This window comes from Poecile atricapillus, chromosome 31 (genome assembly GCF_030490865.1).
Source record: "Poecile atricapillus isolate bPoeAtr1 chromosome 31, bPoeAtr1.hap1, whole genome shotgun sequence".
NCBI lineage: Eukaryota > Metazoa > Chordata > Aves > Passeriformes > Paridae > Poecile > Poecile atricapillus.
The window spans coordinates 4,533,732-4,548,545 of NC_081279.1; the positions used below are offsets into that span (position 1 = coordinate 4,533,732).

Below are 14,814 nucleotides of genomic sequence, written 5' to 3' on the forward strand. Positions count from 1 at the left end.
TGCCGGCGCCGCGGGGCTCTCCCGGAGCCGGGGCCGCCCCCGCCTGCCGGAGGAGCCGCTTTCCCGCCGGGAGCCACGCAACATCCGGGGCCGGGAGAGCCGAGCGCCGCCGCTGCCGTGGCTCGCGTGGCTTTCCCGGCCCCCCCCACCAGTCTGGGAGCGCGTCCCGGCGAGGGGTGCCGGGGGACACTCGTGGCTTGTCAGCTTCAGCGTTTGCTTGCAAAAGTCACTGAAAGGAAGAGAGGCAAAAAAACCCCAACCCCGACCCTCCGGGCTTCTCGTGTGGGGGCTTTGTTGGTATTGCCCCTTAATCGATGCATACCTTTAAGTAGTGACGCGGGTGTTTCTCCAAACAGCATTCAATATATTTTGCACTCTATCACGAGACTTTCATGTTTTTCCTTTGCCATGTCAAGACAGTGGCACGAGAGGTGTTCGTCACAGATCCAAGCCGACAGCGTCCCGTGCATCTGTCGTTCGCCGATCTGTTTGCGGTGTTCATTTCACCCGGATACATGTCGACGCTTCAATGGGGATTCTAGGGAATTTTCCAGGTCTCAAACAGACACGAGCAGCTGATGGTTGCTAGAAAGGTACTTATTGTATAAAAGCATCAGTCTCAAAGCCAAAGAGTTCATAGAATTAAAGTCTTTGCTAAAAGCTTTTGGCATAAAGTCTCCAATTCTGAGCTACAGCTTCTCGGCGTGGCATTCCGTCATCCCGGGCCGTAAAAGCGGTCCGTGAAGACGACGGTGCCGCTGCTCTTCTTCTTTGGACGTTTTTTTTTCCCATCCCCATTACAGGAGATTAAATTCATAATCATCCAGACAGCTAAAAACACACTTGTAGAGCAATACTTTCTACACCAATCCAAACTTAATTCTAATATGCAAAAGCAATGTTCTTTTTACTTAAATCTTACATATCAGGTAAACACAAATCCCACGGCACACGCAACAACCGGGAGCAGCTGCTGGCTTCCGACCGGCCCCGCACCCCCACACCGAATCATCTCTCGCGTACGCCCAGCCACCCCAGGCAGCGTCCGACTGGATTTATCCGCCGGCAACACGGTAGGATTAACCGATTGCTCAGTATTTTGTCTCCCTACAGGACATGAATACCCCAAACTGCACAGAAAAGGCAGACTTGCTTCCAACTGAGACTACCAAAACTGCAAGGGACAACACTAAAAAAAGTCATGTCACAAAACACCAAAACAAAGCCTAGATAACCTGAGTTCCAAAATGCCAGAATGACCTGGTTTCGAGTAAATAGAACCCCAAATTTCAAAGCAGCAAAAAACTAGATTTCAAAATCTCAGTTTTAAAATACCGGAATACCCATTTCCAAAGTACCAAAAAAACCCCCAGTTTTAAATTACGAAAACAGCAAATGCAGAAATATCAAAGTAACCCACTTCTAAAACACCAGAACAAGTCCAAAAATACCAGCGTAGCCCAGTTTCAAATCACCGAGTTGAAAATTTCCAAAGGAATCCAATTGCAAAATACCAGAATACGGGGTTCGAAAATACCAAAATGATTCAGTTTCAAAATAGTAAACTACCGAGTTCCAAAATATGAAAAGCATCCAATTTCAAAATAACAAATTGCAAAATACCAATTTTCAGATGTCTTACACCGGCAGGAATCCCAAACCCAAATGAACGCAATTCTCGTCAAAACGGGATCTGCGCTAACAAAACGGCTATTTTCTTCCCTGAAAAGGTTTCCCCGGTGATCATCAATACACATAGTTATTTTGATCATTTAGGCGGGTGTAATAGAAATTTTACTTTAAAACCCAACATTTTTAGCGGTCCTCAGCTCGCGTCTCTGACACGCAGCATCCGGGCGGGACCACCGGGGCCGGGATCGAAGAGCAGAGCGAGCCCGGTCCCCGCGGCCGCGCGGGGAAAGACCGAGCGGCGAGCAAAGGGAGCATTTATAAACCATATCGATATTTCACTGAAATTCAGGGCAGAGCAGCGACAGGGGCGCTCGGGGTCGGTCAGGATTAGCCCTAAACCAGCCGGCCAAACCCCCGACCCCTCAAGGGAAGCGGAAGTCAGTAACCGGTAATCACCTAGGACCCCGTGAGGAATTTCCTCGGTCATCACAAACCCTGCACCCAGGGGATTTACGCAGCAGAATCCCCATTTCGGCCACGGCACCCGGAGGAGGAGGCCGGTTCTCTATCGCGGAAATGAAAGCCCAGCACCCCGGCGTTTCGGGGACGGACAGCGGGACACGTAAGGGAGGGAACGACCGGCAGGACCTTTCTCAGTGTCACCCCCACTCCAAGTTGCTGCAGCCCCAGGTGTGACCGGTGAGGACGAGAAGGCAGCAGCTCCTGGCAGAGGCAGTTTTCAGAGGGTTACCCGGGCAGACCCGCGCAGGGAGCCGCCGGAGGGGCCAGCGGGGGCATCCCGGGAGTTCCTCCAGGAACGAGGGTCCTGGCACCCAGCAGGGACCGGGGGAGCAGCCGGTTCCACCCGGGTGGGGAGCGTCACTTTAGGACAAAGCCAAGGGAAAAGCCCGTCCTGCCGAGTAGGGGCACCCGAGCGGGCGGGGCAGCACGTGCGCTCCCGGGGGATGGGGGGGGGGGTGGCAGTTTTCAGCTTTCCTCTTCTACCTCAGCACTCCCTCTCCACAGCCCCAAAGAAGGGATGGGTTATCAGGAAAAAAGGCGTTTAATCTGAGGGAAAAAGCTTCCTTTTCCACAATCGCCTGTGTTTGAATTGAAGAGAAATCCACTTCCCCTGCAATTTTGATAGTCTCAATTGGAGTCTCAATTGCCTTTTCTGTGCTGTTAGAGATATTAATTGATAGAGAATGCCCATTTTCTATTTTTTTCCACTTTAAGTGGAAAGGTAAAGCATGGATGATGCCTTTTTATGGATCTGAATTAACCGAAAAATGCCCCCTTTTCAATCACCAGAGAGATTTAAAGTGAGGAAAACCACTCTTTTTCCCAATATTTGACGGGTTTAAATTAAAGGGGAGAAGCCATTTATTTACCACTGTATCTGTTTAAGTGGAGGTAGCTGCCCCATTTGCTCATTTTTAGCATTGCCTTTTCCAGCATGTCCTGGGGTCACTTTATGATATCGGTATCCCCAATCATCTGGTTTATGTTATATATTAAGTTCTGCACCTTTAAGACTGGCTCCGAAAGCGAGAGCGGGGGGAAGAAGAAGCACGCCCTTTGCGTTAAGGAACAAACATCACTCCCACACATCCCGCTCCTGGACTGTGGTGTCTGCAGCACGGACAGGCAGCGGGGCAGAGCTTCTCTCTGGCTTTTAGTTGGTTTTAGCTAGCTGAGGCAGAGGAGTTCCCTGGACCTTTGGTTTTTTTTCCTTTTTTTGTTTCCTTGGATCTGTGCAAACCTGCTCTGGACCGAACACCCAGCCAAACCCCGGGAGCTCACGCCTTTGGCCCACCGGGGCCCGGGCCTCGGCGCTTTTCATCGCCGGAAAGACCGATAAGAACTCGAGCGAGGCGAGCTACACCACATGAAAAGGACTTTTCTTCCTAAACTTGCCATCCCATCGAACAGTGAGAGGTTTTATTATTTCATATTATTCAATTTCTGTTAAATAAACAGCTTTTTCCACTTCTTTCCAAGGAATTTTTTTTTTTCCTTTCCTGGACCAGTTGGTACGGAGGGGTCATTTCCCTGGGGAAACCCCCATTTGGAGTTTTCCTCCCTAATTTGCCCTAAACTAGGACACAGCATTTCAAGGGTTTAAAGCTGCATTTCAGGGTACTTCTACCCACGCCGTGGCACCAAATATTTCCAACAGGAGCGAGCCAAGCAGGTATGTAACGGTAATGCCAGCTGAGAGTCTATTCTTTTTCTTATTTTCATTTATAATGTAGAGAGCCCTAATTAGAGGTCCCTATGAGACACCATTCATATCTATACTATTCTTCTCCACCCTAATTAATCACAGGGGGAGTGCTACTTAGTAATCACTAACAAATAATTATGCAAGTCCATAAATTATCCAGCTTAGCCGGCAACACTGCTGAAACACAAAGTTTTGCTTCTTACCTTTTTTTTTTTCCTTTGCTCCATTGCTCTGAGTAATTGCAGTAAAAAAAGAAAACACCGTCTTTTCCCAAAGAGTTTTCTTCTACGCAGAGCTCCTTACCTCAATTTTAACTCAGAGGAGCCAAACAGCTACGGTCCCTCTGAGGGCTTTTATACCCGGTGGGATTTGCCGCCTCCCCTTTCCCAGGCATCGTGGGAAAAAGAGGCGGGCTCAATTAGGGGTATATTAACCCCAGGCTGTGCTAAGGGGCATTATTCCCTCCAAGGGAATCAGCTGGGCTAAAGAGCTTGTCTCTCATTTCAGCAAAGAGGCTCTTTCAATTTACTCCAGCCTGCTTTTAGCAGGTATCTTTTGGGCATTTGAAGCAGCAGAGGTTTTGAAAACACCTTGAAGAAAACATTATTGAACACAGGGAGTATTTAAGTTCATGATTTTGGGTTGGGAGTTCAGGGGTGATAAGATGCTTTTATAATGATTCTTCTGTTTGGGTTTTTTTTAGGAGGATTGCAGTTTCCTGAAGTTCTAGGTCACGTCAACTGCGATACTTCAGATTCTCTCAACAGATTCATCGTGACACAAAAGGGAACCGCTGCGGCAGCTTTCCTTAGCAGCAGATCGCTCTCTCCAATGGATTCGCTTCGGAGAGATAGGTCGAGGGCTGTGGTCACAGAGGGGATCGAAGCAGGGTAGTGGGTTAGGATTCACACCGGTTAGGGTTTTGAGTCAGCTATGGGAAGGGGGAGGTTTGAGAACTGGCCTCTGGGGCCACCGTGAGGGAAAGGCTCACTTTGGCTAACAATGCTGAGGCGGGCAGGGCAGAGCAGTCCCAAGGTGCGTTGTCACTTGTCTGTCGTGCTTTCCGTGTCTTCCGTTCATCTCGTGTAACGTGTCTCTTGCCTTAGTCCTCCCAGGAGCTTATGAGAAGCCCCAGGTCCTTCCGGTCATCTCCCATCTTTGCGTTCCTCGGCCCGGGGCCGACGCCGGCAAAGTTTCGATTCGGGAGGTCAGACAGGCGTCAGAATCGCATCTCTGTTCAGCAGCATCCGATCGGATGTCTTCTTAGGTCTTGTTCTCAGCTGTGTTGACAGCTGTGTGCAGTCATCTTTCTTTACAGTGGATAAGGACTTGTGCCGATTCAAAGGCAGGCAGAGGCTTTCAGCCACAGGATTCTCAGGCATCCGTCTCCGCGGTTCTCGGAATAAGTCGTTCCGTTAGCATCTTTTTCCTCCGGGGTCATCCGAGCCCGGCGGGCTCGCCTTCGGTCCCCCCTCGGTCATCTCGTTCAGCATTCTCTCGGTCCTCGTGAGGACTTTCTCGTCCCAGAGAGTTTTCTCTCCCCGTCGTGTCCCCTCGTCTCACGTGTCACGGGTGTCTGGGGGTATTCGGTCCGGAGCTGCTCTGCCCTGCCGCCCGGCCCCGTTGCAGGTGTTCAAGGACAAGTCCCGGGCACTTGTAATTGGAGACTCGTAATACGGGCTGTAGTTGGAGTCTAGGTAGTATTCTTATGTTGGCAGAAGGTGTCTGGAGCTGTGAAGTTACCCTGCAGCAGTTTGACCTTTTTCCTAACTTTCTTTCAGATGCGGATGGATCGACCTCCCGGCAGAGCGCCCCGTCCCAGATGAGGCGATCCCCCTGAGAAGGTCGGTCACGGTTTTTCTTTGCAGCGGGGCTGGAACCGGTCACTGTGTTACAGCTCTGCTCTTTGTCTTTTTTTTTAGGAAGTAAAGCCGGATAGCAGCAGCGAAGGCGAAGCATTGTGAAGGTGAGCCTCGGTTGGTGAAGAGAAGCAGTTGTTCTTGCTGGGGTCTCAGTTTCTGGTGCAACTTCCAGCATTCCTGCTTGTTTGTGTGTTTTAGGCTGCCTCCTGATGTTGTGCTGAGGCCCCCTCACTGACCTGCCAAGAGACCCGGTTTGCTTCTCCGGTGAGCCTCAGCAAATGTTACCGGAGTCCGTGACGAAGCCTCGACCTCGTCCACGTGAAGGTGCGGTCCGGGTAGCCTTTAGCCACGGCCGAGGAGTCGCGGCCAGTCGGGGGCGTCGGGAGGAGCGGCGACGGCGCGCTCAACTTTTAGCGACGCTGCATCGCCTCCTCTCCGTTTATTCTAGGCGTGCCCCGCGACGACGGCGTCCGCCTCGGAGCGTGGCCGAAGCGTGCGGCCCGAGGACCCGGGCGTTCCTAAGAGACGGTGAGTAGGAGCATAGTTGGGTTTTGGTGAATATGCCACTAAGATTCTGCACTTATATTTGCTTTTCTTTATCATAGGTGATGATGCTTGTCTGAGACAACAGCCCGGCGAGAGAAGAACTTCCCAGACGGCGAGATGGCTTCGTTTGGCCCCTGACCGGCCTCTCGCCGTGACTTACGTCTTCAGCCACCCGAGAGATAAGCGGAGCCCGCAGAGGGGATCAAAGCAGGGCGGCGGGTTGGGACTCAGATCGGTTTGGGTTTTTGAGTGAGCTTTGGGGATGGGGAGGCTCTAGAAATGACCCCATAGGCCCCATCGAGGGAAAGCCTCACTTTGGCTCGCAGTGCTGAGGCGGGCAGGGCAGAGCAGTCCCAGGGTGTGTCGTCACATGTCTCTCGTGCCTTCCGTGTCTTCCGCGCATCTCGTGTAACGTGTCTCTTGCCTTAGCTCTCCCAGGGGCTTTTGAGAAACCCCGGGGTCCTTCCGGTCATCTCCCATCTTTGCGTTCCTCGGCCCGGGGCCGACACCGGCGAAGTTTCGATTCGGGAGCTCGGACAGGTGTCGGAATCGCATCTCTCTTCAGAAGCATCCGATCGGATGTCTTCTTAGGTCTTGTTCTCAGCTGTGTTGACAGCTGTGTGCAGTCATCTTTCTTTACAGTGGATAAGGACTTGTGCCGATTCAAAGGCAGGCAGAGGCTTTCAGCCACAGGATTCTCAGGCATCCGTCTCCGCGGTTCTCGGAATAAGTCGTTCCGTTAGCATCTTTTTCCTCCGGGGTCATCCGAGCCCGGCGGGCTCGCCTTCGGTCCCCCCTCGGTCATCTCGTTCAGCATTCTCTCGGTCCTCGTGAGGACTTTCTCGTCCCAGAGAGTTTTCTCTCCCCGTCGTGTCCCCTCGTCTCACGTGTCACGGGTGTCTGGGGGTATTCGGTCCGGAACTGCTCTGCCCTGCCGCCCGGCCCCGTTGCAGGTGTTCAAGGACAAGTCCCGGGCACTTGTAATTGGAGACTCGTAATACGGGCTGTAGTTGGAGTCTAGGTAGTATTCTTATGTTGGCAGAAGGTGTCTGGAGCTGTGAAGTTACCCTGCAGCACTTTGACTTTTTTCCTAACTTTCTTTCAGATGCGGATGGATCGACCTCCCGGCAGAGCGCCCCGTCCCAGATGAGGCGATCCCCCTGAGAAGGTCGGTCACGGTTCTTCTTTTGCAGCGGGGCTGGAACCGGTCACTGTGTTACAGCTCTGCTCTTTGTATTTTTTTTCAGGAAGTAAAGCTGGATAGCAGCAGTGAAGGCGAAGCATTGTGAAGGTGAGCCTCGGTCGGTGGAGAGAAGCAGTTGTTCTTGCTGGAGTCTCAGTTTCTGCTATAACTTTAATCCCTTGTTTTTTTATGTTAGGTGGTCTACTTGCAAGATATCCCAGCCCAGGATGCCAGAGGACAGGTGGGTGCAAGCTCTAAGTGTGTTTTGGTGTTTAAGTCCCTGGTTTGCTGATAATGTTTAGTTCTCTAAGATAGAATGAAAGAACCACATGACAAATCCCACCTTGTGGATCCTGACACGAATCGGTGTCACGGACAGGATTCTGAGAGACAGAAGGGGTTGCAGATTTGTCGTGCACTCGGTATCGGGGGAAAGACGTCTCGCCTCAGCTGCCCCTAGCCTGCCACGCCTGTGAGCAGTGTCTAGAAAGCAAGGGAGGCGATTCGAATTTCTCAAAAACTGCACACACCTCGGTGCAAAGCACCCCACACTCATTTGAGGGCTCTGTCTTCAGAATTTTACAAGGGATATTTGAGTACAAGAGTTTAGACTGACTGATTTTTCTGTTTAAAGTACTTGTTTGCTGATAATGTTTAGTTCTCTAAGATAGAATGAAGGAACCACATGACAAATCCCACCTTGTGGATCCTGACACGAATCGGTGTCACGGACAGGATTCTGAGAGACAGAAGGGGTTGCAGATTTGTCGTGCATTCGTTCTCGGGCAAAGACGTTTCGCCTCAGCCGCCCCTAGCCTGCCACGCCGGTGAGCAGTGTCTAGAAAGCAAGGGAGGCGATTCGAATTTTTTAAAAACTGCACACGCCTAGATGCAAAGCACCCCACACTCGTTTGAGGGCTCTGTCTTCAGAATTTTACAAGGGATATTTGAGTACAAGAGTTTGGACTGACTGATTTTTCTGTTTAAAGTACTTGTTTGCTGATAATGTTTAGTTCTCTAAGATAGAATGAAAGAACCACATCACAAATCCCACCTCGTGGATCCCGACACGAATCGGTGTCACGGACAGGATTCTGAGAGACAGAAGGGGTTGCAGATTTGTCGTGCACTCGCTATTGGGGGAAAGACGTTTCGCCTCAGCCGCCCCTAGCCTGCCACGCCGGTGAGCAGTGTCTAGAAAGCAAGGGAGGCGATTCAAATTTTTTAAAAACTGCACATGCCTAGATGCAAAGCACCCCACACTCGTTTGAGGGCTCTGTCTTCAGAACTTTACAGGGGATCTTTGAGTACGAGAGGTGGGACTGAGTGGTTTTTCTTCTGTTTAAGTCCCTGGTTGGCTGACAAGCTTTCGTAGTCCAAGATGGAATAAAGGAACCGCATCAGGAATTTCACCTTGAGCATGGTGCCAGACTTATTTTCTGTTTTGTCCGAGGTTCCGTGCAGAGAGGCAGAGCCGAAGTTTGCGATCGGCCGCACCGATCGGCCCCCGGCGCGGGGGACGTCTCGACGTACGCATCCTATCGAGGATGGGTCTTGTCCTATTACGTTACAAAAGGTAAGCGTCACAGGTGGAAGTTGGGATCAGGGGAAAAGCATTTATAATCAGTGGAGCCAATTTAAAGTTAAGGTACAGGACAGGGCTGTAGTGGGGTGGGCCCCTCTGAAGCCAAGGGAGAGGGTTTCTTTTCGAGCTCCCCAGAGCTTTTGCCGGGCAGGGCAGTTCCAATCCATCCTCTCACGCTCTCGCGTTTCACGTCGTCGGCCGTCTCAGCCTCTCGACGTCGTCGTGGATTTTTTCGTCCGAGGAACCGGCCTTCGCGTCCCCGCGGCTATCGCCACGTTCACCCGGCAGACATTGCCTGTGCTCGCCTCTGTAAAGTGCCTTGTGCTGTGCTCGCCTCTGTAAAGTGCCTTGTGCTGTGCTCGCCTCTGTAAAGTGCCTTGTGCTGTGCTCGCCTCTGTAAAAAGTGCCTTGTGCTGTGCTCGCCTCTGTAAAAAGTGCCTTGTGCTGTGCTCGCCTCTGTAAAAAGTGCCTTGTGCTGTGCTCGCCTCTGTAAAAAGTGCCTTGTGCTGTGCTCGCCTCTGTAAAAAGTGCCTTGTGCTGTGCTCGCCTCTGTAAAAAGTGCCTTGTGCTGTGCTCGCCTCTGTAAAAAGTGCCTTGTGCTGTGCTCGCCTCTGTAAAAAGTGCCTTGTGCTGTGCTCGCCTCTGTAAAAAGTGCCTTGTGCTGTGCTCGCCTCTGTAAAAAGTGCCTTGTGCTGTGCTCGCCTCTGTAAAAAGTGCCTTGTGCTGTGCTCGCCTCTGTAAAAAGTGCCTTGTGCTGTGCTCGCCTCTGTAAAAAGTGCCTTGTGCTGTGCTCGCCTCTGTAAAAAGTGCCTTGTGCTGTGCTCGCCTCTGTAAAAAGTGCCTTGTGCTGTGCTCGCCTCTGTAAAAAGTGCCTTGTGCTGTGCTCGCCTCTGTAAAGTGCCTTGGCTTGGAGCTGCCCTGCCCTGGCACATAGTTAGAGTTAGGTAGAACAGGTATAAAAGGTTATAGGTCCTGTTTTCTATGAGGTTTTTGTGTATAAAATGTGTGGGCCTAGAGGGGGGCTGAGTCATAGCTATCATACAATCCCTCACTGACCACCTTGTGTTGTCTTGCAGGTCTCTGATGCCTATTTTCTGAGGATCTACCATTTGATGTTGAGAAGCAGCAGCGAGAAGATGTCTCGGGGCATTTTGTTCAGCACAGTGTTTCAAATAAGGGTTGCGGTCACTGTGTGAGTTAGAGTCTCCTGCTGTGTGTCAGAGCGTGTCTGTCTGTGAGAGTCGGTGGGTCTGGGTGTGCTTGTGAGTGTGCGTGTCGAGCGGTTCTAACCTTGTGTGTATTGCTTTTGCTTTTCAGGACTTTGAATTCACATTTAAATGTAGAATAAAAAATCCCCAGCTGGGGGGGTTTTTTTTTTTTCCCTCCCAGCTGGGGTTTTTTTTCCTCGGTCCCGGCCGGTCTGCGAGGCGACAGTCATCGCCTAAGTTTGGGCACGGACCGGCCCCGGACCGGGGTTTTTGTCAGGCAGGCTGATTTTTGAGGCCCCTGGGAACTGTGTTCCCGTGGGGTAGGAGGGGTGTGTGTGTGTGTGTGCGTGTTGTGCGGTTCTAACCTTGTGTGTATTGCTTTTGCTTTTCAGGACTTTAAATTCACTTTTAAATTTAGAATAAAAAATCCCCAGCTGGGGGGGTTTTTTTTTTTTCCCTCCCAGCTGGGGTTTTTTTTCCTCGGTCCCGGCCGGTCTGCGAGGCGACAGTCATCGCCTAAGTTTGGGCACGGACCGGCCCCGGACTGGGGTTTTCGTCAGGCAGGCCGATTTCGAGGCCCCCGGGAACCGAGTTCCCGTGGGGTAGGAGGGGTGTGTGTTGTGCGGTTCTAACCTTGTGTGTATTGCTTTTCAGGACTTTAAATTCACTTTTAAATTTAGAATAAAAAATCCCCAGCTGGGGGGGTTTTTTTTTTTTCCCTCCCAGCTGGGGTTTTTTTTCCTTGGTCCCGGCCGGTCTGTGAGGCGACAGTCATCGCCTAAGTTTGGGCACGGACCGGCCCCGGACCAGGGTTTTCGTCAGGCAGGCCGATTTCGAGGCTCCCGGGAACCACGTTCCTGAGGACCACCGCCAGCAGGGTTATAACGGGGCGGTTGAGAGGACAGCGAAGGTGAGTGTGTGTGTGAGCAGAAGCCGGCTTCTGTGGCGAATGAGTATTGTGTTTTCTGCGTGCTCCTTGTGGTTTGGGGGAGCAGTAATAATGAAACAGCATGTATTGTCCTTTTCAGAAATGGTTATATTACGTTAATATGTATTTGGCTTGTATTGTTCTGTATTTGCTGCTGTGTTTCTCTGTATTGTTCTGTATGTGAATTAGGAGTTTTTCAGCGTGTACAGCAATTGTATTGTAATGCATTTGTATCCAGTTTCTATGTGTTTTTCTGTACTGTAAATAAATTCATTCAATAAAGTTGCCTCACCCCTAATAAAGATGATCCCCCCCACCCCCTCCCCCCAACCCCTGTGTCTTTGGTGTGGTGTAGTCATTATTTTCATTCTATTTCTTGCTTTTCTGTCTCTTTCTAACCTTATTTCTGTCTGTCACTTCCTCTATTTTTCTTTCTTTGCTCTCTGACTCCAACCCTTTATTTTCCCTCCAACTCTGTTTCTTTTCCCTCTCGCTCCGAGTTAGACAGACAGGAAATGGAGTCGATTCCTTTCCACTGTAACTCAGTTCCAGTGAACAGGAATCGTCTCTGTTTCCTTTCTCTCTACCTCTGAGTTAGACAGAAAAGAAATAGAGTCGGTTTCTCTCCACTCTCCCTCTGTCTCTTTTCTCTCCAACTCTGTTTCTTTTCCCTCTCGCTCCGAGTTAGACAGACAGGAAATGGAGTCGATTCCTTTCCCCTGTAACTCTGAGTTACAGGGACCAGGCATCGTCTCTGTTTCCTTTCTCTCCACCTCTGAGTTAGACAGAAAAGAACTAGAGTCGGTTTGTCTCCACCCTTCCTCTGTTTCTTTTCCCTCTCGCTCCGAGTTAGACAGACAGCAAACGGAGTCGATTCCTTTCCACTGTAACTCAGTTAGAGTGACCAGGAATTGCCTCCGTTTCCTTTCTCTCTACCTCTGAGTTAGACAGAAAAGAAGTAGAGCTGTTTTCTTTTCCCTCCAACTTTGTTTTCTTTCCCTCTAGCTCCGAGTTAGACAGAAAGCAAACGGAGTTGATTTCTTTCCACTGTAACTCAGTTACAGTGAACAGGAATTGTCTCTGCTTTGTTTCTCTCTACCTCCGAGTAAGATGGAAAAGAAAGAGAGTTGGTTTCTTTTCCCCCCTCCCTCTCTTCTTTTTCTTTCCACTTCAACTCTGTTTCTTTTCTCTCTCAGTCAGAGGGAGAGGAAATAGAGTTTTTATTTTGTTCCACTCTCCCTCTCTTTGTTTTCCTTCTAACTTTGTTTTCCTTCTAACTTTGTTTCCTTTCCCTCTGTGTTTCTTTGCACTGTCCCTCTCTTTATTTCCACTTGCAGTCTCTCTCCCTTTTCTCTGTAACTCAGCCTTAGACTTAGACTTTATTTCTTTTTGTTCTCTATTTCCTTTCCCTCTAACGCTGAGTGACAGAGAAAAGAACCTTTCTTTTCTCTCAAGTTTGAGTTCATCCTTTCTTTTCACTCCAACTTTAAGGTTGAGTGAAAAGAAATGATCAACTCAAACTCCTTTCTCTTCTTTGTGTTTTGCTTTCTAGCTTTAAAGTTTAAAGTTTAAAAAAAGCAGCAGTAGAACCTTTCATGCTCCCGGGGAGTAAATAAACAAAATAAATCTTGATTATAAATAGATACCATTTACTCCCCGGGAGCACGAAACCTTCTACTGCTGCACCAGACTTATAGTTTTTATTCTTTTTCTTTATAGTGTATATATACTATATAGGGGGGCCCCACCCATACACACGCACAATATACCCACCCCCTAGCCCACTCACACCCTCACCAACTCCTACACCCAACCCACACACCACTTAACCCAACCCCAAGCACCCACTCCCCACTCACTCACCCCGCCCCTGCACCCCCCCAGCCCCAAGCAGCCACTCCCCAATCACCCACCCCACCCCTGCACCCCCCAGCCCCAAGCACCCACTCCCCAATCACTTACCCCACCCCTGCACCCCCCAGCCCCAAGCACCCACTCCCCAATCACTCACCCAGCCCCAGCACCACCCCAATGCCCACCAGCCCGCCCCCACCATACACAGCACCTATCCCCTACCACAGACCCCCACCCCAACACACAACAGAGCGACACACTTCCCCCTATTCAGCACCCACGCCATAAAAAAGCCCCACACGCAACACCAAACAAATCACCCCACCCCGAATCACCACCGAAATGACATCAAAAACCCGCAAGGAACACCCCACAGCTGTCCATCACGCCGCACCGCCCCCGGGCCCGCCCCTGAGCTGTCCATCATGCCGCGCCGCCCCCGGGCCCGCCCCTGAGCTGTCCGTCACACCGCGCCGCCCCCGGGCCCGCCCCGCAGCTGTCCGTCACGCCACGCCGCCCCCGGCCCCGCCCCGGAGCTGTCCGTCACGCCGCGCCGCCCCCGGGCCCGCCCGGCGGCTGTCCGTCACGCCGCACCGCCCCCTGCCCCGCCCCGCAGCTATCCCTCACGCCGCACCGCCCCCTACGACCGCCTCCGATGACGTCACACAGCCGCCATCTTGAAAAACGGCAAAAAAAATTTTTAATAAAATACGTACAAAACCACGAAAAAACAGCATAGTAACACAAGCACGACACCCCCCGCGCAAGCCGCCGACCCCCCCGGCGGCAAAAAACGCGCCGCCAAGGACCGCAATCGATCCGAACCGCCGCCAACCGTACGGGCGCCGCGCCGCCACGGGACGGCCGCGCAGCGACCCGAAACGACCCCCCCGGCGCGCGCCAGCGCGCCGCGGGGTCGTTTCGGGTCGCTGCGCGGCCGTCCCGCGGCGGCGCGGCGCCGGCAAAACCCCCCGGCACGAGCGCCGCCATCTTGGCCGGAAGTACGTCACGGCACCCATGGCAACAGCCGGAAATGACATATGCGCATGCCCGCCGCCATTTTGTCACCAAAAACAAGCACCATAGCAACCCGAAACGCGGCGCCGCTAACCGCGGAAAGAACGGCGCGAAATGCCGCGCGTCAGCGCGGCATTTCGCGCCGTTCTTTCCGCGGTTAGCGGCGCCGCGTTTCGACGCCAAAAAAACGCACGACGCCACCGATATAAACAAAGACATGCGCGCAGCCATTTTGAACCGGAAATCCGTACAGGCGACCATTTTAAACAGGAAGTTCCATGGCGGCAGCCATTTTGAACCGGAAATCCGTACAGGCGGCCATTTTAAACCGGAAGTGCCATGGCGGCAGCCATTTTGAACCGGAAATCCGTACAGGCAGCCATTTTGAACCGGAAGTAAATGCCGAAAGCCATTTTTAACCGGAAATAAACACCGGCAGCCATTTTTTAGCCGGAAGTAAATGAGTTAGTGTTAGGGTTAGTGTTAGGGTTAGTGTTAGGGTTAGTGTTAGTGTTAGGGTTAGTGTTAGGGTTAGGGTTAGGGTTAGGGTTAGGGTTAGGGTTAGGGTTAGTGTTAGGGTTAAGGTTAGGGTTAGGGTTAGGGTTAGGGTTAGGGTTAGGGTTAGGGTTAGGGTTAGGGTTAGGGTTAGGGTTACGGTTAGGGTTAGGGTTAGGGTTAGGGTTAGGGTTAGGGTTAGGGTTAGGGTTAGGGTTAGGGTTAGGGTTAGGGTTAGGGTTAGGGTTAGGGTTAGGGTTAGGGTTAGGGTTAGGGT

The 14,814-nt window shown here is 51.5% G+C and overlaps 1 long non-coding RNA gene across 1 annotated transcript; it reads left to right on the plus strand.

Annotated features, from left to right (window-relative positions):
• Positions 1 to 6,462: 6,462 nt before the first annotated feature.
• LOC131590124 (uncharacterized) lies at positions 6,463 to 10,339 on the plus strand. The gene is made up of 5 exons (XR_009279985.1): positions 6,463 to 7,435; positions 7,515 to 7,558; positions 7,647 to 7,691; positions 8,904 to 9,026; positions 10,112 to 10,339. It is a non-coding gene; the product is annotated as an uncharacterized LOC131590124 (long non-coding RNA).
• Positions 10,340 to 14,814: the final 4,475 nt, after the last annotated feature.